The sequence below is a fragment of the Leptopilina boulardi genome, unplaced genomic scaffold (genome assembly GCF_019393585.1).
Source record: "Leptopilina boulardi isolate dan_hultmark-lab unplaced genomic scaffold, ZJU_Lbou_2.1 LbouV2_362, whole genome shotgun sequence".
Taxonomy (NCBI): Eukaryota; Metazoa; Arthropoda; class Insecta; order Hymenoptera; family Figitidae; genus Leptopilina; species Leptopilina boulardi.
This window is the reverse complement of record NW_026137932.1, coordinates 3,906,718-3,925,744: the sequence shown is the minus strand read 5'-3', so window position 1 is coordinate 3,925,744 and position 19,027 is coordinate 3,906,718. Positions and strand designations below refer to the sequence as shown.

General features: G+C 29.5%; 1 pseudogene; it reads right to left on the bottom strand.

Moving 5' to 3' along the window:
- Positions 1–11,748: 11,748 nt before the first annotated feature.
- Positions 11,749–14,737, bottom strand: LOC127286772 (odorant receptor 9a-like; annotated as a pseudogene).
- Between the last annotated feature and the right edge of the window lie 4,290 nt (positions 14,738–19,027).

Genomic DNA, 19,027 nt, shown 5'->3' with positions numbered 1-19,027 from the left:
AGGGGTAAATGAAAAAGAACTGTTACAGCTGCAGCATAAATAATATAAGGTTTTCGCATTAATGTAACGAGACGTTGTAACATCATTGATATATGTTGTAATCCATGAAGATCCATTATGTTTGCGTCTTGTCGTAATATTTGACGTAAATGTATCATAATTTTACACACTTCATCACGTTTTGCATTGTAATCAAAAAATATCAATGAATAGGCTTCATTGAAATCTGATAGATAATCGGCACATGTAAGTTTACAACTATTAATTAATCTTGTAATTTTAGTCAAGACATTCTCAAATTTTGTTCCTTCAATATGTGGCATTAACATTTTTTCTATTAACAAATTAAATTCTTCTGATGAAATACACCAAGAATTATTGATAACTTCTTCAATAGCAATGCTATCATCAGAATATGGTAGAAGATGTTGTAGAACATAAATTTGAAGTTTTACAACATTTGTCAAAGCTTCTAAGTCGAGAAAATCAACAACAACGGATATTGGTAACGAGATCACATTGTTGTTATCGTCAACTACAATCCTATAGACGTTTTGATATTTAACGTAAACTGCCATTATTTTACTATTATCAAATAAATATAAAAGGAAATATTACAGTAACTATTGAATACTGAGTTTTAGAAAAAATTATTTAATTTTTTCTTATTAAGTCTCGTTTCTTATTTCTTACCTCGTGTTCTTATTTATATTTTTCGAATTAATTTTTGATTATAATGTAAATTATTTATTTGTCAAATCATTAACACTCCAAGAACATCTGGCTATAGTGGGGTTCAAATTCAAAAGAATATAATAAAAATAGATGACGATGAAGAAAATATCACTATTGTACGAAAGCAATCTGAAAATGATTCATATTAGTCTGGATGAAAAGATAAATCCGAGATTAGTTCGAAATTGACATGAAATAAATCCGCAATTAGCCAGCAACAATTTGAATTTATTTAGATCAAAATACAATTCAAAATGATTTCAGAATAATCCAGAATTTGTATGTTTATCCGCAAATACACAGAGAAAAATGGGATTGTTATGTAAACAATTTTTGAATTGTTGTCAGTAGATTTGTTGATATTACAATTCGAAATGTTAATATTACAATTTAGATTGTTGTCAGTACAAATGTATGTTGTTTTAACAACAATACGAATTTCTTGTTGTCAGTTTTGTTCAGTTTGCAATTCCGTACAGTTGTAGAAGCAAACTCTCTGTCGATTGCTGATGGAACAATCCGGATTTGTTCAACTGACAAATTTATTGTTCCATGTCATGTGGTCATCTTGAATTTTCTCAAACTGGCGTGCAGATCGTCGCGTGGTTTGCTTCTGGCACATGTGCCACTTTTGCTTTTATTATTAGTTTTTTTTTAAATGACAAAGTGCTGTTAAATAATGAATCCGGTTAAAGTGAGAAATCTATTACAAATGTGGTGAATGGATGAAGAGACAATTTCATCGTTTATACGGTTACTATTGAACATAACCTTACCTTAAAAAATACAAAATGTATATTAAATATTAATTAACAACTTTCAACTCAAAATAATTTATTAGTTTCAGGTAAAAGAATTTGATTCAGAAGCTGCATATGTTCTGCAGATTTTAATGCAAATGAAACTGGTGATATGACCTACCGAAATCTGCTGTCGATTATTTTGGAAGGCGAAGAAACTGAACAAATCGTATTAGACGGACCAAAGCTTTGTTAATAAAACAAATTGTATTGCCGATTTAACAATTTAGTTTTGTTATTTCAACTGTTCCATAACAATTTTCTTTGTTCATCAAACAATTCTGTTTTTTCACCGAACAATCCCATTTTAACAATTTTTTTTGTCCCAACAACAAATAGAACTGCTGGTTCTATATTGACAATCCGGAATTGTTGTGTGGACTTAATTTTTAGTAACCATAACAATTCAGATTAAGTACCGTCAAAAAACTGAGTCCGTAATAATCTGAAATCTTTATGTGGAAAATCCGGTATTTGTCCACAATAATCCTAGTTTAATTTGGTAATAAAATCCTAAATTAAAATAAGTCAACACTTGCAGGTTGCACTTTGAAATTTACAAAATTCATAGAAACCGAAAACATTTGTAAGCAATAAAATGTAAAAAATATAACCGTGAAATCGAAATAAAACTATGAGTGCATTCTCTAGATATTGACGATTAGTCCGAAAACAGTCAGGAATTTTTACCATCAGGGCAGTTTTATTCCTATTATGACGTTTTTTAAATGAATATAATTGGTTCTTTATAATTATTTAAACCCGTCCCTACTCTTCTGTCAAGTAAAGTATATAAATAAAGGTTGAGTCTCGCGCGCGACTTACTTTCATCTACATCACTTGTCCATTAAGGATGAAATTTAAGTGTGATGACGCGTGATGCAGGTAGTATATTAAAAGAATACTTTATGAGTTCGCTTCACAAAAAAATATATAGCCTATTCCGTTTATAATTAATTTTTATTCCTTCAATTAACACAAATAATACAATAAAATTCCACAACATTTATTTTAAAATGTAAATAATTATTTTATCACATGCATTTTCCTCTCATACATATTCTGTTAAAAATAAAATTTTCCACATATTTTCAGAATATTTATAAAATGTATTTCAAAATTTTCATGAGTCATTATTAAAAATCTTTAACCTCGGCAAATTTCTTTAAAAAATATTTAATAAATTTGTTCACTTGCAATTATATATATATACAATTACAAACAATATCTATTAAGGTCTAGGTATTAAGTTTAACTTAATGTAAATCTCATCTCTTTTAATATAAATACCTGCAACTAAGACAAGTAGTAACACAATCATGATGATTATGAAATATATTTTAGAAGTTTTCATAATAAAATTTATTATTTATTCTTCAATATCTTTTTATTTGTTCAAAAATAATTGTATTAAATTTTGGATTTTATTATCACTCTTATATAGATACAATATATATATATATATATATATATAATTATATCAAACGAATAAAATATTACAAAATTTATCAGATTTAGGATCAGAATTATTATACAAGTTGACTCGAGTGCTAAAAAATACTTTGATATCATAGCAGAATATTAAAAACATTTTAACAATTTTAATTAAGTTAGAAGTATTTTTTCTTTACTTTGCAGATATGGGAGGATTTCCAGATTGTTCGAGGATCTAAAATTGAGAATGCATTGTTATAATTTGTTCCATAATGTTCATTTTATTCTCACATAAATTTGCCCCTATATTTCAAATACACTTCTAATAATTTTTTTCTATACAACAATAAGTTTTCAAGACATTAATTTATTCAGTATCGTCACTTTTACATTGTGAAAGGCATAAGCGACACTTTGTGCTATAAATTAAAAAGGAATAATATTAATCAATCTGTAACTAACAACTTGTAAAGTAATTTAAGAAGAAAAAAGAAATAAATTTTAATTAATTCTGCATTAAATATGTGAGTTAATTTTTTGAAAATACAATAAGATTGCCTTTTTATAATCTTGTAACATTTATTTCAGTACATTTTAAATATTGAATAATTGTTTAAAATGAAAAATTAGCTAAAACAAAAAATTCTAATTGTAAGATATAACAATAATCGTTAATTTTACAGGGATTATAGCATTAGTAATATTAAAAATGATGATTTAGAAAAATTACAATCATCAGCAGAGGTCTGTACATCAGCTCAATTAACTGACATTACAAAACGTTGGTGGAAATTAAAAGCAAAACGACTAAATATCACAAATAATAAAAATTTAAAAGGCTTTTATGTACGAACAAATTATCCATATGAGTACAAGCGCTCTAAAAGACATAAACTTAAAATGGATAAAAATCGTCATTTCATTTATATTCCACCGTTACAATTGCATACCCGTGACTCTATATATGAAGTACATAAAATGATGATACGCGATATTAAAATGCCTTATTTTGGTCTAATGGCTGCATTGGGTATTGATATTAATGATAATAAATCACTTGAAAAAATTTACAAAATATTAAAAATAAATTTACGACGAAATCACTTTCAACATGAAATAACAAAAAACATTGACACAGCTCGATTGTATTATCAAATGTGCGAAAAGAATTGGCATATTTGGTATCGATTGCTTTTCGATTGGATCATTACAAAATGTCAATTAAAATTAAAACTACATCAACCAGAATCAATTAATTTATTTCTTATATCACTGCAAAAATGGATTAAAGAAAAATGGGTTGTTACTCAATTGCAAGAGTATCAACCATTGACTACAATTAAACTTACAAATGGCCCAATAATTAAACAAATACAAGGACGCGATAGTTTTATACGAAGACAAATTCTTTCGCCAAAAATTTTTATGCTTCGTTCACAAATATCCTTACGTTTTGATTTGCGTCCTAATCAACTTGTCCTTCCACAATCAATGATGCGACACATACCAGCCGCCGCTATTGCAAACTATAATCACAGTGAAAACAGTTTATTTCAACTTAATCAACCAATTCAACAGCCAGAAAAATTTATACCACTGTCTCAGGGATTTGCATGTGTAATTAAACGCGATCCAGTACTATGCAAAAGTTCTATTGTTTACATTGATGAATTGGCCTTTGCTGATACAGATCTTTTTCACATAGGACCATATTCAATAATTGGACAAAATGCCGATTTTGATGGTGATGCAGAAAATTGTTGTTTCATTGATAATTCATTGGCTAGTATGGAATTAGAATTAAATACATCACCATCTGCTGCCATGTATTTAGGACAAATGAAACTGAGATGTACTTTTACCGAAACACACATATTGTATATGCATCAACGTCAATTACCATTACAGTCACAACGACATCATCAACGTTATGAGGAAATTTTAAAATTATCAACAGTCAATTGGCTTTCGTGCATTGAAAATGTAACTAGTCTTTTTAATTTAGAAAAAAAGTATCCAACAAATTTAAATATCTTTAATTTTATTGAACCAACAAATAATGCTTTGTCCATTCTAATGTTATCCACTTATGTCGATTATGGTTCGGCTGAAACTTTAAAACTCTTTGTGGAAATTAATAATAGTGTTCTTGAAATATCCAATAATGGTAAAATTAATAATCTTTATACAATACCACTTGACGAATGTATAAATGGAAAAATTGAGCCAACACTATTAAGAATGGTTATGAGTGGTGCAAAAGGATCTCTACAACATTATATAAATTTTCTTGATGCAACAAAATCTTCAGTCAATACTATGCCTAATATTAATGTAACTAATGATAAAATATTTACAATTCATGATTTACGGGAAAATTCTAAAATTAGTAATTTTGACATTTATAATAAATCACTTGAGGCATTACGTGAAATTGGTAAAGCGGCTAAAAATGTGCCTGACAATGGACACGAATCATTTAAAACAATTATCGAATTCAATGGTATTACATTTACGGAAAAACAAATTGAATATAATGGCACGTGTATTTTACCATTTCCAAGTGCTGAACTTTTTTTCTCACATATGAATTTTTCACCGCATCTTGTGCGTTTACAATTTAATAAGGCTTTGGATAAAATAGAACTGAGACGATAGAATAGAATTTATTTTGTCTTAGAAGTTGATTTTGCGTATGTCCCTTGGAACGTACCTCAATTTTTATTTAAGATCCAATTTAAAATTAACTCGATAATAAAAGCAAAAATAGAAATGATAAATCCAATGAGCGGAAGAAACTGCATTTGACATATAATTACATTAGACTTTGGTACTTCAGAATTGCAAGATTCATCAATTTGAGTGAAACCAACTTTAGGTGTTTTATAAGATTTCATCCACATATTGGCTATACCGGAATCAATTAATCTTTGAATTAATTGACCAATTCGTTTCGCGTATGGTGAGCCTGGTGCAAGCACAGTGCATCCTGAACCAAATAGAAAATTGTCTAGAATAAATTTAGTAACTGGTTGTCCACATTTATCTCTTTTGTCACGTAGCATTGGTTCAACTTGTGCAATGTCCACAATGCAAGCAATATTTTTATATTTCAACTAGACAAAGACTGCGCGCGCAAAGCGCGCGCCTTTTTCGTTGGTGTTTAGTACTTAGTCAAAAAGAAAGCGAGTTATTAAATTTTTCTAAAAATATATAAAGTTGTTGCATAATTAATTTAAATTTTTGTTAATATCAGCAAAATACTTTGTAACTGCACTTTTATTACACTAAGTACACATAATTGTCAGTCTAACCATTTCTTGACAATCATAGAAAATTTAAAAAAGAGCCCGTGGAGAAGTTTCCCTAAGTTTCCTTATCGAAAACTAAAATTTGGTAAGTTTCTGATATGGAAAAATGCAGAATTCTGGTTAGGTCCTGATGTTTTTGGTGACGCTTGTTTTTCTCAAAAATTAGTTTTAATGGTTAATAGTGAGAAGAATAACAAGAACCCTACGATTGCTCTTTGAGAACTTTCAATTTAACTTTCAATTTAACTTTTATTTAACTTTCAATTTTTGATTAATTATAATTTCAGGTTATATTACTATATTATTCTTTATAAAAAATATAATTAAACTGTAAAAAGAAAATTTGTAGTTTATATAATTCATTAGAAAATATAATGAATTTAAATTATTAAGAATGTGAAAATAATTGTAAATATGAGGCAAAATTCCTGAAATGTCCAAACAAAAAATTAAACGTTCTCGAATTTAATCCATACTTTTCTAAAATATTATTGAATTTAATAAAATAGTTTTTGAATTACAACGTTTTTAATGTTTGACTTTTGAAAAAAAAAATTTTTTCAATGTACAATATTTATAAGTAGAATGCATAAAAGTTAACATATATATAATGATTTTTAAAGCTTTTTTGACGGGCTACACGCTGTTAATAAAATTTTTTTTTTTTAAATAAGATTTGACCTTGAAATTCAAGGTCAAAATGTTAATTTACGTTTATCTCAAAATCCGATTTTTTAAAATTATTTTTAACTATCTCAATGGAAAGCTTGACTAATTTCCTACAAAACATGTAATTTCCAGAGTGGGATCTTTTAAAGTTTTTGAGATATTAATTAATTAATTAATTAATGTTTATAACAAATGAAATATTTTACAAACGAATACAGTTACCGTAATTCTGAAGTTAGCAATTGAAACTTAACGTAATTCCGCATCCAACGAGCCCTGTATGAAGTATTTTGGATAAGTCGATTGTTAATAAACAATTAGTTAACATTGCAATTGTTAATTACCAGTCTACTTATCCAAAATACTTCATATAGGGCTCGTTGGATGCGGAATTACGTTAAGTTTCAATTGGTTAATTTAGATTTACGATAACTTTATTTGTTTGTAAGATATTTCATTTTTTATTGTTATTTAACTAAAATTGAACAAAAATACTTCATATGGGGCTTTTGGATGCTTGTTGTTAGTAAAAAATAAAATATTTTACAAACAAATAAAGTTATGGTAATTCTGAACTTACCAATTGAAAGTTAAGGTAATTCCGCATCCAACGAGCCCTATATGAAGTATTTTGGATAAGTAGATTGTTAATAAACAATTGCAATGTTAACTAATTGTTTATTAACAATCTACTTATCCAAAATACTTCATATAGGGCTCGTTGGATGCGGAATTACGTTAAGTTTCAATTGCTAACTTCAGAATTACGGTAACTTTATTCGTTTGTAAAATATTTCATTTGTTATAAACATTAATTAATTAATATCTCAAAAACTTTAAAAGATCCCACTCTGAAAATTACATGTTTTGTAGGAAATTAGTCAAGCTTTCCATTGAGTTAGTTAAAAAAAATTTTTAAAAATCCGATTTTGAGATAAACGTACATTAACATTTTGACCTTGAATTTCAAGGTCAAATGTTATTTAAAACAAAAAATTTTATTAACAGCGTGTAGCCCGTCAAAAAAGCTTTAAAAATCATTATATATATGTTAACTTTTATGCATTCTACTTATAAATATTGTACATTGAAAAAAAAAATTGTTTTTTCAAAATTCAAAAATTAAAAACGTTGTAATTCAAAAACTATTTTATTAAATTCAATAATAATTGATTTTTAGACTTTCACCAACAATAAAAACATTTAAGAAAAGTATGGATTAAATTCGAGAACTTTTAATTTTTTGTTCGGACATTTCAGGAATTTTGCCGCATATGTAGCAATCAATTCGAAGATATTAAAAAATAAAAATGTCTTATTTAATGGTAAAATCTCCTTGAACTTTGAGAAATTATTTTGTATGATGTTTTTGTAATACAAAAATTATTTTATTAAACCTTAATATATTACCATATATTAACTATTTAAAATATTTTAATCCCAAAAATACAATTTTTTTAAAAAATTATTAATATACTCTGGCACATTATAACAAAACCTTTTACTATTTTTGAGTTGTCAAAATCTGCGCAGAATATATTTATATGTGAAATCACAAAAAAAACAGAAGATGCTTTCCCGACAAAAATTGATTTTAATTAATCATATTATTCTATTTGCTGCTTTTTTTAAGGCCTACCCTTATAATGTTATTCTTGTTCCTTAATAAATATATATGACAGTCATAATTTTATAAATAAAAAAGAGTATATATCAAAAAACATTGAGGTGAGATTTTAAATATTTTCTTGACAAAAACAATAAAATATTTTGTTTATAATTTTCTCTTTTACAAATTATTGATCGAAAAATTAAGTAAAATAGTTTTTATGCAAGAATATGTAAACATTTAAATAGAAAAATATTTGTTCTTCTAAATCGTTGATTAGAAATCGTTGTGAACCTCACTAAAGTAATTTATTAATTATTAGACTAACTATTTGATTTCAGCACATGCACAAAATAACAATATTCCTGGTAACACAATATAAAAATCTTAATTTTAAGTTTCGTGTTAAAATGATACTGGTCCAAATTTTCTACTATTTATAATAAATAATATAACCTTAAATTATCATTCAATAAAAATGATAGTAAGTTGAAAGTAATCGAAAGACGGTCGTAGGGTTCTTACTATTGGGTACTATGAATCATTTTTATAACGTTTATTTTACTTGTAAGTATATAATTAAAACTTGAAATAATTGAAAAAATACATTTTCATTATTAATTAAAATTAATTAATCATTATTTTTAGTAGAACTTATTTAAAAACAATTATAAGATTATGATGCTGTACAAATTTTCTAATATATTTGTGCATCAGTAGAACTTTATTCGGACTGAATGTATTATATATACATAACATGCTTGCATGAAGAAAGAAACTAACGCATACAATGCTTTTATTCATATGTGAGTGTGTATATTCGTATATACGGGCTAAACGTGTCTGATAATCGTGCTTGTAAGACGGAGAAAGACGAAGATGACGAATAACACTTCGACCAATGGGATACAGGTTACTGTGACAAAACTTCGAGAGTTTATCGATTAGAGATTTATTATATAGGATAATCGTTTCACGCATTCCTTATCTGAAAATAGTCTAAATGTTGATTTTTTCAGAATGTTTTGCAAAGCTACATCATCAATATTCCGATGCATGAAATAGTAATAACGATCAATCGTAACATTCAAGTCTGAGTTGAAAACCTCTTCTAAACTTTCGTATTTAAAAGAGGTTTTTCTTATCAATTGAACGTTCGTCATTAGTGAAACAATTTCCGAAGAAAACATTAAGCAACTAATTAAAAACCCAGTAAATATTAGTCTTTCGGTTGTTATTATTGGCTCTTCTGGAATTGGGGTTCCAAATATTACACGACAGAGATACTCGATTCTCCATTTTCTAGTTTGAAAGTCAAAAATTTTTGAAATAATCCAAATGGACAGAAGCAAAATTATCACTACTAATGCTTTTGTTAGATGCCATTGGATTTCAACAGATTCCTTATCTTTCTTGACAACAGGCACAACCATACCAAATTGAATTTTCCTTAAACCTTTAATTAAATTAAAACCTTTTCCTGAGCAAAAACCGATTATTGCTTCGCCTCCTACAAATTGAATTTTGTTTTTGAAGAGAGCATGCGTAACTCCTGAACTTCCTGTTATTGAACAAGATTTGATTCCCCAATTTGATTCTGATGATTTTACAAATGAGAAATTCATTACTTTTCTCAAAGTTTTCAGTTTTTTGATAGCTAATCCATAATTGGATACATTTCCAGAAGGATTTTTACGTTCAAAAACATCTGGCGGCATTGGTAGTAAACTTGCAACAAATGGATAGCCATATAAATTTTTGATTTTGTCGGGAAACCAAATAGTTCTAGAGGTTGCTGGTTTTTTAAATATTATCCCCAAGAAAGGATTGTAATGAATTACCATTTCTCTGTGATTTTTCGAATCGATTTGTACAACAGATTTCATGATAACAACAAACACATCCAAAAATTGTTGTGTCCACAATTTTTCGAAAAATTGTTTATAACTTGGTAATTCCTTGGAAAGAAGAATCAAACATTTTAGTCGACGTTTTGCCTCTGAGAGTTGATTTAGAAAATCAAATTGAAAATCAATTTCTGGATTTGTGACAATGAATAGCGATATTCTAGGATTGTAATGGATAAAATCCAATTTTACAGGCGTATTGTTAGTTGATTTTTGTAAAATAATTTTTCGTATTGGAATATTGTTGGATATTTTCATAATTAATTCATTAAATCTTGAATCAAAAGTGATTTGTTTGTCGTTAATTAAAAATATCACCTGATTAATGTGCCGATCAGTTTTAATGTGTTTGACGAAACCGTTTATCCATTTAGTATTTCCACTTCCAGTTTTTAGATTGTTCAGGATTATTAACACTACACTGAGGTACAATTTCAGTAACATTTTCGAAATAATTGAGAAAGCAGTAATGAATAAATTATTTCTTAAGGTTTCTTTTTACTTTTTTTAGGAAACGAGAATTTTTTGCTTTTTGCCGTAAGCCAATGGAAGTAGCTATATGTCAACAATATGAAGGTTTTTTTATACATTAAAAAGATATGTTTGTTCGTATTTTGAAAATGTTTTGAAACAAATTTTGCATATAAATTGCCCTTCGTTCAAAAAATTACATCTTTCAGCAAGGTCAAATGAAAAAACATATGTGCTAAAGTATATACAGAAAATTTTTCAAAGTAAAAATCAATTCAAGTCTACTAAATTAATAGTAATTTTAAATTATTGATTGGTTGACCTTTATACATTTATTGGTATGTACGATTTTAAAGCTTTGGTTTATAAAAACTAAATAAGGGATAATACTAATAACTGTATAAATAATAAATACACAGAAAATTAAAAGGCATTAAAATAAGCTGCAACGCTTATTATTTTAATCCAATTTTGCTTATTTTAATCCATTTTGGTATTAAAATAGGCAAAATTGGATTAAAATAATAAGCGTTGCAGCTTATTTTAATACCTTATAATTTTCTGTGTATTCTGTTTATTATTTTTGTGATGAAAAAATATTTTGTTGGCGGTATTTTGAGAAATATAATGATCCTATCCTGGAATAAGACCTATAAGGTTGAGAGGTATAATAATTATATTACAAGTAAAGTTTTATTAACTTTAACATTTCATAAATTTCTATACAATTAAAATTTATTGATTTATCCTATTCAATTTTTTTTACTATTATACAATTTGTAAGAATTTATTTGATTTCTATTTTACACCTAATAAAATTTATATTATTTAAACAGCTAATAATTTTCGGATGTCAAAAAAATCGTTAATTTTTTCAATGTGTTGATGATAAAACTGTGAAATAAGACATCGCCATTCGCATTACCTAAAAGAATAATATATTTCCTTTATATATATATATATATGAAGGTTTTATTATATGGTAATTTTATGATGGTGAAACAGTTTGAAATAGAATTGTCCCACCTGGTTTTAGCAAAAAAAAAGAAAGGTATAGTTTAACAAATTTAATTTCTTACCGACGCAAAAGTCTCCATAGAAAATTTAAAAAGAACTCCAGCAACAAATTCACATGGTTCTGATGCTTTTCTCATCATGAAGAGCAATAATTTTTGAATATCAACCGGTAATTCATACCAGGAACTATTATATCTGTAAAAATAGTTACATAATTTTTGATGCTGTAAATTTATAGTAGAATAAAGCATATATACAGTATACCGTCGAAAATTGTCGATACGGCTAGCAGAAGTAAAGTCCAAAAAATCCTTGCCTTTAATCCATTTTATTTAGGTCAATTAAGATTAAGCCAATTAAGAATTATGTTCGATTAATATTAGAACAAATAACAATTAGGATATAATAAAATTATTATGATTAGGTCAAATGAGAATTAGGTTTTATAATGATTAGATCAAATGAAAATTAGTTTAAGCGGCGTTTAGTCCAAATGATAATTAGGCCAGATGAAAATTATTTCAAATGATAATTTATGGTAAATGGTGACTAGGCTAAGTAATAATTAGGTCAGATAAAAATGTGGCTAAAAAAGTATTAGGTTACAAAAAATTTAGGCCAAAAGTGAGATTCAAGGCAGATAAATATTATGTTAAAATAAGAATTAATGTTATATTAAAATTAGGCCAAAGAAGAATTAGGACAAATGACTATTTAGTACAAATGAGGATTAGATTGAATGAAGATTAGGACAAATAATAATTGGATCATATATAGATTTAGGCCAAGTATAATAATTAGTCCATACGACTTTTAGGCTAATTGAATTTAGGTCAATTAAGTTTTATATAGGCCACATTTGAAGAAACTTTGTTGTAACGAAAATTTCCAACGGCATGTATTAAAATAATTATTTGCACAACAAAGAATATAATACTGACATATATTTTGGTACTTCTAGACTGTGGTCTATTAACTTTTGTCCAGGAACACTGAGAAAGAAGAAATGTAACATTTGTGAAGACGTGAAAATAACGTATCTTAAACCTTCTCGAGGCTGTCCAATCTTTAATACCGTCTAAATTAAACGGTTAAGGAAAATTAAATATATATAAATAATATTCCTTACATTTTTTTTACGCATTTACCAAACCCTGAATTATACATCTTACCTGTACACCATTTATACTCATTGAAACAGTACTAAGTCCCATAATTATGAAAAATCCCGTCGAAAAAGATGCATTAATATTTTCGACGAATCTAAATAAAAGATGAAAAAAGTTAATAACTGTATAACTATTGTGTCTAGTAAAAAGTTTAATATTTAAAAATTATTATGAGATTTTAAGAAGAGTGTCGACTTTTATTACAATATAAATTAACCCCATATATGATCATTTCCAACATTGTAATCATTTTCAATCAACTTTAGAACTAGAGATTTTTGGAAATGATTTTCTGTCTGACGCAATCAGAAATTAAGATAATTTAAAGGAAATGATCGGTTAGGAAATTTGTTTTGTAAAACTTTGTGTTTGTGAAAAAATAATGAAATTGTATTATGAATAAATTATTTTTTAAAATCTAAAAACTTTTTTAAGCGTTGCATATAAAATAAAAAACTAACTTGATAACTTTTTTATGAATGTTGACGCAAAGTTTAATATCTTCTCTAAGTCTAATTTTATTATCATTCGTTGTTAGAGACAAATGTTGAAGTTTGTAACTACAAATAAAATAACAATGAAATACTTGTAATTTGTAAAAATCAGTATTGCTAAAACTGTAATAGAAGGTATTCCAATTTTAATTTTCATCGTTTTCTATAATTATACAGAAAATTATAAGGTATTAAATTAAGCTGCGTTTTAATGCCTTTTAATTTTCTGTGTATAGAATATAAAGGAAGAAAGTAAAAGGAAAATGGAATCAGGATCATTTGAACGATATAGCAAAACTGTTAGTAATTAAAAATTAAAATAACATTTCAAATTGACTCTTTCTACTCGACTTGAAGTGATCGATATTATTACCGCTTCATTATTAAAATACTATCCAAATTAAAAATTTGAAAAGATTAATTGGTAACGTTAGGAAATTATTATTATTATTATTGGAAAGTTGATAATTTGTAATTAAAAATGTACCCTAAGATTGCAAAAATTCCACACGCATGTTGCGTATATTGCATAAACATTGTTTCCATAATTACTATAATATATATGTAGATATCATACTGCAAGTATAATGATGCAATAAAATAGGATAAAAGTATTTTTCCTGGTCTATATAATATTCAGCAACGAAGAGAGGTATTTTGGGTCGCGATTCATTCATAGGTTTAAACCAATCCAAGATTACAGGTATCATAGGTAAATTAACAAAAGCAATTCCAGTTGAATATATATAGACTAAATACAATAAATATTAATAATTTTTAATTAAACTTTTAAATTATAAAGCTGAATTTACATATAAAAATACGAGTAATACCCCAAATTCTTGTTAACAATATATCTTTATTTTCCTTTAATCCTCTTTTTTCCTTACGTTCATACCTCTAAATTCACTAAGGGTTTTTTTTTTGCATATCCGTTTATTTTAATACAAAAAATAAAAATGTATTTTTATATGAAATAAATAATACATTACTTGCATAAGCGATTGTAATTGTTCTTCCTTGTAGAGCATATTTTTGTAAAATTTCTACTTCTGGTTTTGGTAACCAATATTCCCAGTCATTAATTATGTCTTCTAATAGATGCTTCATCTGTTTAATATTTCATAATAGTCCAGTCGAATTATTCGAAAAACAAGGCATAACATGTTTTAACTCAGGACCTAAATTTTTTTTTGCGCTTAAACCCTTCATTTTGGGGTAATAATAAAGTACCTTATTTGGTAATTCGAACTCCTACCGTAACTTAAATTTTTTTTTTAAATAAGTGCAAAAAAATTAATGTTTTTTGCAAATTGTCATGAATTTAGTCAGCTTTAACATTCCTGTTGGTTATTTTTTCAAAAAATAATTAGTTTCAAATCTATATTTTGGAAAAACTGCAAAAAATACCGGATTTTGGCTAAAACTACGAAAAAATAGTTTTCTCCGGATAAGCTATATTTCTCATCGGTCAATTTTTGAACTACAGGGTTCATTTTTTTATCTTACTCAGAATTTTATACACTTTTGTTAGGAAACACGAGAATTAAACAAAAAGCGCAATTACTGCGCAAACGAGAAGTGCGCATGTGTGTGGGTACGCGGACCCAGAAAAGGCGCAAAAACGAGATTGAATGTGCGTCCGTCGAGCGATTAACAAGTAATGTGCGAAATGTGTACGAGAACGAATTAAAATTAGTACTGTATAAGTTCATATCTGCGATATTGGTTTAATAGTTTTATTAACGTTAAATTATATTTTGTGAAAACCCTTTTGCAACAGTTATTTCTTGAATATATGTTTAATTTTCATTAAACCGATTGTGTAATCACTTGAACAATACTTTTCCTTCACCACGCTATTCCTCGCCACTCTAACTTTTATTAATTATTCAATTTTCTATCACTTCAGAAGTGGGATCGCGAAGAAAAAAAATCAAGTGTAAGTGACGTGAACGTTCGACATAAAATTGCAGAGTCCATGTGCAAAATTTTATTCAAAGGTGTATTGTAAAAACGTGGCCGGTGAAAAATTCACAATGGCGTCGTTTCGATTTTGAAAAGTGCGCGAGTGAAAATTGTGAACCCCAAAAACGAAAGAAAATTTATAATCATGGCGACCTATAATGGTATTCCATTACAGGACTTCGAGGAATTCGAGGAGAACATGCAATTAACTCCAAACGAAAATGTACTGCGAAGACCCTATCAACCACGTGGTCGAAGAAAATGGACTCCAGGACAGAACGGCAATGGTGCCGGAAGCCAACGTAGACCCGGAGATGACGTATTTAACCGAAGGTTCAGCGGAGATGCTCCCCTACATGGCAATCAAAATCCCGAAAATGTCCGAGCACGAACCGAATTGTTCCAAGACGGTGGGGATGACTTAGCGAATCCAACAGATAGCGCCGAGAACGCAGCCCCTCTTCAACCACCTCTTTTTCAACCACCCCCTCTTCATATACCACCTCCAGTTCAACGTAACGAGAACGCTGATACACGCTGGGAAAACTTGATGGCTCATTTGATTGAAGACGGACGACGTCGAGATGAAATGTTTATGAATCTTTGCGAACGTGTGATGGCAAGAGATCAAGGTCCTGTAACACCAGCACCAAATCCAATCCCTAATTACCATATTATGCCTGATCTTTCGAAAAGCATAAACGATTTTTCAGGTGAGATTGGAACATCGCGTGCTAAGGAATGGTTAGAGTCTATTGATAGTATGAAAGTTTTGCATCAATGGCCCGACAACTTCGCACTCGAAACAGCTCGTATGCACATGATAGACGGCGCACGAAGTTGGTACCAAATAAGAAGAACCGAGTTAATCACTTCGGAATTGTTTCGCGCAGCTTTCACTAGAAGCTTTATCATTCATGATAATTTACCGCAAAAATGGATGAGAATGAAAGAACGTGTTCAAAGACAAAATGAACCGTTAACGTCATATTATTATCATAAAATTAAATTATGTCGCGAATTAAATCTCGGAACCGCAGAAATCAAAGAAATGATTTTAATCGGTCTATGGTCTCGAGAACTTTGCAACGCAATGTCAGCGAAAAATCATACGGACGTGGACAAACTGCTCCATGATATGTTAGATTTCGAACGGATACACTCTGAACGAGGAGAACGTATACGTGCCAAGAAGGATGTGAAACCAGAAATCGCGAAGAAAGAATCGATCAACTTTACAAAACCACAATCGTCGGACGATTCGAAAAACACGAAACTGAGTTCGAAACCACCTGGTCAATCAAATCCAGATCGACGACCCCCTGTCCGCAATTCCGAAGGACAACCAAAGTGTTATAATTGTAATAATTATGGACACATTTCGAAAAATTGCCCCGATCCACCCAAGACTTTAATGTGTATCAAATGTGGTGCACAGGGTCATACTCAACGTCATTGTCCCAAGGATACAACGCCAGTGAATAAGGAAGTGAATCAGCTGGAACGAACAGAACCGGACAATTCAGTGCGGAAGTATATTAAAGAGGTGAAATTAAATGATAATGCTTTGATTGGGTTAATTGATACGGGTGCAGCAGAATGCACAATCAAAACGTCCTTGGTCGAAAAATATAAATTTCCCATTCACGAAGAAAGCATTGTGTTAAAAAGTTTCGGTCCTCAACATTTTTTAACAAATTGCCCTGGTTTTGTGCAAGCACAAGTGTTGGTGGACGGAGTGACAGTGCCAAGTGTACGCTTTCTAATTGTCCCGGATGACAATCAGATGGTAGATGTTTTGATTGGCAGATCATTTACCGACTCAAAATTAGTGGATTACTATAAAGTGGGTGACACGTTGACTTTTGTGAGCAGTGAATTTGCACGTTTAGGAAATGTCACAGTGGAGGAACCCTCTTCAATAAAGTTCACAGTGCCGAGTGAGATTGTGTTGCCCCCACGTTCGATCAACTTTATACAAGTCATGCACAATGAGGATAAATTTGTGATCCCAGTGATGAACGTGCAATGTGATCCACGCAAATTGAAAGAAGGAGCGGTTATCGCAGAGGCATCGATTAATTCCCCACCAATTTCTCATGAATCACCACCACCACTACTGAAGGAGTTGGATCCGATCCTACCAGAGGAAATCGTCGTAGAGGAAAATCTATCAGGTGACATTCTGATGGATTTAACAGGTATTTTAAATGATTATCGTACTTGTGTCGCGAAAAATGTTTCGGAAATTGGATGTACTAGTTATATCGAGATGGACATTCAAGAACTTCCAAATAGTAGACCGGTAGTGCGAAAACCGTACATAATGAGTGAAGAAGAACGAAAAATGACGCGTGAAATTTTAAAAGCGTATCGAGAATTAGGGTATGTTACAGATACAAATTCAACGTATGCAAGTCCAGTATTTTTGATTAAAAAGAAAAACGGAGAATATCGGCTCGTGGCAGATTATCGCGCGTTAAACCTTCAAACGTTAAGAATACATTTTCCCCTCCCGAACATCGACGATCAACTTTTGAGACTTGGCGATTGCTGCTTATTCATCGTGTTGGATCTTGCGCAGGGATACATGCAAGTTCCCCTCTCAGCAGAGGCTCGAGCGAAGACCGCCTTCATTACCCCAGACGAATCAGGTGAATTTACGCGCATGATTTTCGGCCTCATGAACGCTCCCTTCTACTTCTCGAAATTAATGTCACGTGTATTGAGCCCGCTCAGAGACGAAGGAGTTTTATTTTATCTTGATGATATTTTGATTACGGGAAAAGATTGGCCGACTATTCGAAAGCGATTTATTGCAGTATTAGAAGCGTTAAAAAAGGCAGGTTTAGCAATAAATTTAAAAAAATGTCAATTTCTTTTGTCAAAAGTTTCGTATTTGGGCTTCGAGATTTCTGAAAAAGGAATTCAACCGGGGAAAAATAAGTTAGAAGCGATTACTAATTTTCCTACTCCCAAAAATGTTCATGATGTACGACGATTTTTAGGTCTCATTGGATTTTTTAGGCGATATATTCACAAATTTGCGACTATTGCCGCCCCGTTATATTGTTTGTTAAAGAATAATCAAGTTTTCAAATGGGAAAAAGATCAAGAAAATTCTTTTCGTTCATTGATCGACATGTTAGTCAAGGCACCGATTTTACAACCATTTCAACCCGATTTACCGACGGAATTACACACTGATGCCAGTGCGTTAGGATTAGCAGCAATGCTGATGCAACGAAACGCATCAAATCAGTTGCAGCTCGTGTATGCTATTAGTCGACGAAATAATGAACCCGAACGTTCTTATCATTCTAGTAAATTAGAACTTCTCGCAGTTGTATGGGCGATAACACGATTTAGACGATGGTTCATTAACATAAGATTTACGGTTGTTACCGATTGCAGTGCATTATTGTATCTAAACACACATAAAT